The following is a 7020-nucleotide window of genomic DNA, read 5'->3' as shown; positions in this document are numbered from 1 at the left end:
TTATTTGAATTAAAATTCGGCGATTGCCTACAAGTTTAAGATTGAAAAAAGATAAGTGCCCAGTTACGCCTTTGCCCCTGTCCATCTACTATAGGAAGAAGTCGAAGGGGCCATAGGTGGGCACATCTGGGATTCGGCGCCTCCCCAGGATCAGGACGGTGTCGCTCCCCGGTAGGGAGAAAGAATCCAGAGGGCAGGCATGGATGGTGACGCTACCGGAGGACCAGATGGGAGGCATGGAGTCACTGGCAAACATGACTCGTCGGAACGGACGTCCCTGTTCTTGAAGTGTCGTGCGTTGCCGTTGCCGTCCGCATCACTACCACCCGAAGACCTCGGCGCGACCACCACGCCGGGCTCCATGCTCTCTAAATCCTCCCACAGAGAGCATGGTCATCCCCGAGATCCTTGACGTTAGAACTCCCCGCATGTCCCGAATTCATGTGGGAAAGTCGGAAGCCTTCCTATACGACGAAAGGACCACGCCCAAGAGGAGCCAGATTCACCCCTATTAACGATGAAACTTTCCTTCCCGATGCCGTGAGAGGAAGAAGAATGGGGAGCGATCGACTACCATGCGCCATGCCCGCTTCGAGCCACGACATGGTGCTGTTCGCGTCCTCTCCCACTGAAGTCAAGGCCACGGGCTGTCGTCTTTCTGGCAACGGGGGTCCCTAGACTTGCCTGCCTGCGGCCTGCGGCGTGGCTCAAGCGGGGGCCCAGCGCGGCCCATCTTCATCAGCTAAAGCTCAAGACCCTCGCGAGGGGCCAAGCCTCGTGGGGCGGGCGACAGGAAGCTTCCTCAGAGGCAGCCTCATCAGGAAGGCTCGCGAGGAGGCGGAGAAATCCAGGCAGGGGTACCTCGCGAGGAACCCGTGATGCAAGCCATGACGATTGAGACCAGGCGGGCGCTAGGTGGGCGCCGGCCTGCGCAGTGTCCTTGTTTCCCCTTTGGTGCAAAGGGGGCAAGCACAGGCCAAGGCATCAAGCAAAGGTTACCATTCCGGTGCAACGAGACCAAGACCAGCCGGACGGTAGGACGGAGGTCACCGTGGAGCCCAAGATGGCGTCATCACCAGTGCTTTTGGTAGCCGAAGACCACCTTTGGTCAGAATAACTTGTACTAGATGTTCCCCTTCGAAATGGCCAATTGTTGGCGCCCTTCCCGCTCATTATTTGGGGAGAGGCCCAGGGCCCCTATAAATAGAGCTAGTCACCACAGAGTAGAGACATCTAGACACCCCAAGAACATAGAGAGATCTAGTAGAACCCTAGCAGAGAGAGAGAGAGAGGCGATGAACTCACCCCAGCAGTTCATCGCACCAGCTCAAGAACTCCTCACGCGAGGTTGTTCTTCCCTTGTACTATCCATCATCAGCCCCAGAGGCAATCCACCACACCACACACTGGAGTAGGGTATTACACCACAACGGTGGCCCGAACCAGTATAAACATCGTGTCTCTTGTGTTGTTCATCATTTTCATCTTAGTTCGCACGAGAGGATCGGACGTAGATTGGTAGGGGAGAGATCTCCGCGCGCACCCCAGTGTTCGAACCTCAAGGGTCTGCCGGAACCCGAAACCCGACATTTGGCGCACCAGGTAAGGGTGCGCCAGAATCTTCCTTCCGCTGTTCTTGTGTGATCTTCCGTCGTGTCCATGGCTGACGCTCGTCGGGCTCGCGCCGAGCGCCGGGCTGCTCACGCCGCTCGCGTCGCCCAAGCGGCGCCCGTCGGCGGCCCCCCTCGTCGTTCCCCGTCGCCCGCCACCGACGCCGCCACCGCCCCGGCGAGGAACGAGCAACAGGCCTCGTCCCAGCACCCCTCGGTGCGGCGGGATGGCCGCACCGCCACAACATCACTGACTCCAGGTAGCTCGTCGTCCCACACCCCTCGCGCACCCATGGATGCGCATGCCTCACCGCTCTTGGTGTGGGAGCTCCTGCACTATCGCCCCGTCGACGACCTCTACGAGGACTGGCTCGCCCGCATCACCGAGCTCGTCAGTGCTGCAGGGGGCTCCCCCTTGCGGTCCCTCTCGCTGCCTCGCCCTCCGTCCCGTGCAGGAGGCGCCTTGGCTCCAAGGCGCGCAGCCCCAGGGCAAGACCCTCCACGTCCGGCGCCAGCGCAGCAAGAAGGGAGCTGCCAAGAGATCCCACGTCCCTGGGAAGGTGCTCGCGCGCTCCCAGCGCCGGTGCGCCGAGATCGCACCCCGCGCCTCCACGACAAAACCCTGTGCTGCTCCCAGTGGCGGCGCGTGGTGACCCGCAAGAACGAGTCCAGCACCAGCAAAGGGCGCCGGTGGCCACGGCGGGCTGCCTCGCCTTCACCCTCGAGCTGCGCGGCGTCACATGGCCAGACAAGTTCAAGCTTGACCTCCCTCCCCTCTACGATGGCACAACGGACCCTGCGGACTTCCTGCAGCTCTATGAGCTGGGCATCGTCGCCGCCAATGGAGACGAGAAGGTCATGGCGAATTGGTTCCCCATGGCGCTCAAGGACGGCGCCCGCACCTGGCTCCTGAACCTGGCTCCCGGCACGATTTCCTCCTGGAGCGAGATGCACACCCGCTTCATCGCCAACTTCCAGGGCACTCGCGACTGGCCCCCGGCCGTGAGTGACCTGCGCCGCGTCAAGCAACACCCAGGAGAAACCCTGCAGAAGTACATCCAGTGCTTCAACTACGCTCGCCTCAAGATCCCCAAGGTGACTGAAGAAGCCATCATCTCAGCCTTCTCTGACGGCGTGCGCGACGTCAAGATGAAGGAAGAGCTAGCAATCCATGAAGACCTGTGCACATCCCTGGAGCTATTCAACTTGGCGACCAAGTGCGCCAGGGCTGAGGAAGGGCGTCTCTCCCTTCTCGAGCTCCCAGCAGCCAACCCGGAAGAAAAGAAGCTCAAGGCCAAGGACGTGAAGCGCAAGGGGGCTGCCGTGCTAGCAGCGGAACCGGACACCAAGCAAGGCAGGGATCAGCCCGAGTCATCTAAGGGCGGACGGTACTGCGTGTACCATGACCTCCACACCCACAACACCAACGAATGTCAAGAGCTCAGAGCCGTGCGAGATGGGCGAATCGGCCGACGCCCAGAGCATAGCGATAGGGGCTATGGCCGAGGAGGAGGAAGAGGCGGTGGACGATGGGAAGACCGTGGCCTTCGCCAGGGATGGCGTGACCTCCCTCGCGAGGACCACTGGTAGCACCAGCCTCACGAGGGAGGCTAGAGGTAACAGCCTCGTGAGGACCGTCCCCACAGCAACGCAGGCCTCCCTCCTCTGCCGCCTCCACCAAGAAGGAAAGAAGACCAACACCAAGACAATGGGGCTGGGCGGCTTCCAAGAGCCGCGTGCAATTGCTTGCATCCTGGGCGGCGCCCAGGCCCCAGCCTCACAGCGCATCTTCAAGCAGTTTGCTCGCGAGGTGAATGCAATCATTCCCAAGCTTGAGGCCATGCGCCCTCTCAGGTGGTCTTCGTGCGCGATCACATTCAGTTCCGTAGACCAGCTCAAGTGTGCGGCAACGGCCGGAGTCCTCCCGATGCTTTGCTCCCCAGTCATCAGCAACGTGCAGGTCACCAGGACCCTCATCGATGGCGGAGTAAGACTCAACGTCTTGTCCGTCGAGACGTTCGACAATCTCCAAGTGCCATACGACCAGTTTCAGCCGACCAAGCCTTTCTCAGGAGTCACCGATGGTTCCACTGTTCCAATTGGGCAGGTTCGCCTTTCAGTCACCTTCGGGCAACGCAGCAACTATCGCACCGAGCTCATCGACTTCGACGTCGCTCACATCCGCCTGCCATACAACGCCATCCTCGGGTACCCAACCCTAGCCAAGTTTATGGCAGTAACTCACCATGGTTACAATGTCCTCAAGATGCCAGGAAGCGGTGGAGTCATTGCCGTACCCTGTGAAGAAAGGGACGCAGTGTGCTCGCTTGAGCCTGTGTTCCAAGCTGCAGCAATCGAAGACCCAGATCGCAGGAGCGGGAGGCCTCCCGAGGCGACCCTCAAGAAGAAGAAGACCTCACCTGGCCAGAGCCACAAGGAAGCAGGCACCTCCGGAGGTATTGCGTCAGGATTCACGCCCGATCAGGGAGCGCCGCCCTCTCGCGCATAGGAAGGCGCGCCCGGCGCCCTCCTCAGGCACGGCCCGGGGGCTCTCTCTTAGAGAGCCACCGACCTTGCCAAGGTCGCGGGGGAGGCGCTCGGGCACCACTTGGAGGGGTGCTTTCAGGCACGCTTCCCTCAGAAAGGCACAAGTCAAAGGAGACCATACCCTCAATAGTTCATCGCAAGGAACACCCAAGAGCTACAAGAGTCCAGAGTCATGCACGGCAGCCGCCGCTTACCTGCCGTGGCCCCACATCCAAGCGAGGATGGAGGAATGCGCGTCTGCATCGACGTACCAGGGCTCAACCGAGCTGCATCCCAGGAGCGCCTATGGCCTTTGGCCATAGGGTGCTGCGTGGGACCACCCCACAGCTACGTTCGCATGCCCTTCGGCCTGCCGAGCGCGGTCGCCGCACATCAGCGCTTGTTGAGGAGCATTCTGGAGGCTTAGGAGGTCAGGCATCGCGCGGTCCTGGCAGAGGTGGCGATGGTCCCCGAAGACCTGCACGTACCACCAGAGCCTCCCGAGGCCCCTGGGGCTGGGGGCTCATGAGGGCCGACGCCTTCACCGCGCATCGCTCACTTCCTCAGCATCGCTTCGTCTTTAACAGCACCAGGTGACATCTTTCAGAGTTCTACTTTCAGCTAGGAGCGCCCACAGGGCTGCACCATTCCCAGGGCGCGTGGGTCCGTCCCCGCGGCATGTATCCATTTTGTTTATGCTCTTTATTTACCTTGTTGGGGGCGCCCCTCGGGCTGCATCATCCCCACGCCACTCGGGCCCGACCCAGCGGTGGTTGCTTTTACCTGCGCTTGCTTGAAATTGGATTTCCTCCTATGTTCTTAACATACCTGACCTAATCACCTGCTCGATCGACGCCTATTTGAAGAGACGCTTGCTTTGGCACGGCGCATGCGCACGGGTCCGTCCCTGCAGCGTTGATAAACCTGAGTGGTCGAGCTCTGGCCGCGGCAGCCCTGCACGGCACCACCTCAACAGGCCCTCAGTGCGCTAACCGCTCCCTCGGAGTGACCATAGGTTGGCCGGCGACCATAACGATAGGCTTTGTTTCTCCTCATGATTGGTGTGCAGGACCTACTCCAGGAGCAACGTTGGGGGCATCATGAGCTCTCTCTCCCTCTCTTCGGCACGGACCGCTTGCACGTTAAAAGGGGGGTACCTGAGCATCGCGACTCATGGGCTCCTACTGGCTCTCCAGCCCTCACCCCCTGGCCTTGACCCACGGCATCGCGACCTATCATACCAGCGGCCGCTGAGCTCGCTCGAGGGCCGGGACCTGAGGATGTAGAGCGTTAAGGAAAGTGCGGGGGAGTGGGAGGAAGCTCGCGAGGGCCCAACCCAGCAGTGCCTCGACCACCGCCTCTCGGGCCAGGCACCTCTCTGAGGAACTACGTCAGACACACAAGATAAGTCGCGCCGTCACAAAAGCTAGACTAATGCAGCGCTAAATCCCCGCCCAGTGGAACTCTGTCACGGCGACGCTACCTTCCTTCCTCGCCCAGCAAGGATTGCTTGAGCGCTAAAGGGGACCTCCTGAGCATCGCGACTCGGGGGCTCTTACTGGACCTCGGGCCGCTCACCTCCTGGCCTTGACCACGGCATCGCGACCTTGCATACCAGCGACGGCTGAAGCTTGCCTGGGGACTGGGACCTGTCAGCGTAGAGCGCCAAGTCCTCGTGAGGATAGAAAGGGGGAGCTTAGACGGAACAGAATGGACACCTCATGCCAATTCATATAAAGGATATAGTAATTACAAAAGCACGGCAAACGCCTTACATACCCCCGTGGGGTCTTGCTTTAATTCCTTACAGGGAACAAAAGGTGCTAACCCTAAGGAACGCTACTTGCTAGCACCTCCCCAGGCGACGCCATCATCAACTGTGGGCTGCCCAATGCCGGCGCCAATCCCATCCAGATCAGTGGCGTAGGCGGCCCGATGCAGCTGCCTCACTCCGAGCGCGGCGCGAGCTCGGAGGCTCGTAGCTGTCGTCGCTCGTCTCTGGGGTCGCGAGGCGTTCGGGGGAGCCGCTGAAGCCCGCAGTCCCTCTGCTGCTGCCTGAGGAGCTACATGAGGACCAATGGGCGGGGCTGGTCCTCGCCAGTTCGTCACCACTGCCGCTTCCCTTAGGGCAGCATTCCAGCCGGCGTCCCTCTGCATCAAAGACCATGAAGAACATCAAGGAGGCGTCGTCGTATTCAAGATGGATCACCAAGGCGCCGTCCGCGTGACAGACCCGGGCAATCTCACCCCAGCCCCGGGTCATGAAGACCTTGCCCGGAGCGACGACCGCGACCTCCGCTCTGATTGCAGGAGTGCCACAGTCGGCGTGCTGCAGCCAGAGTTCCAGGGCCCCGCTCAGCGGCACCTCGAAGGCGAAGGAGGAAGGAGGATCCACGAAGTTGGAGGCATGGCGGCGTGAAGCACAAGCTCGCGAGAGGAGCACTCCGCGTGGACTCCAGGGGGGACGACGCGCACCACTGTGACTTGCCGGCGTCGACGCCGACACTGTCGGTGTTGCTCGGCGCCCTCCCCCTGGGGCCTACGACGCGGGCGTGCAAGGGCAGCGGAAACCCAGGCGGTGGCCGCTCGTACCACGGCTTCGACACCTCCTGCCATGCGCCTTCGTCTCGGTGACAAAGGATTGGCCGCTTCTTTGGTGGGAGGGGGTCAGGACCCTCTCTGGGGGCCTTTCCCTTCTCCTCAGCTGAAAACCGGTGGATCGGTGCTATTGGCGCAAGAGGAAGCAAGGATGAGGAAGAAGAGGAGGAGGAGTGACGAAAAGGGGTGAACCGCTGAAGCTCACGTGGCCCCGTACTTATAGCCGGGGAAGGCCAACCGCCGAGCACCATGACCTCAGGTAATCATGACCTTGGCCTTGTCAAGT

Source organism: Triticum urartu, chromosome 3 (assembly GCF_003073215.2).
Source record: "Triticum urartu cultivar G1812 chromosome 3, Tu2.1, whole genome shotgun sequence".
In the NCBI taxonomy this organism is placed as follows: Eukaryota; Viridiplantae; Streptophyta; class Magnoliopsida; order Poales; family Poaceae; genus Triticum; species Triticum urartu.
The sequence above is the reverse complement of the archived record's forward strand: the minus strand, read 5'-3'. Positions refer to the sequence as shown.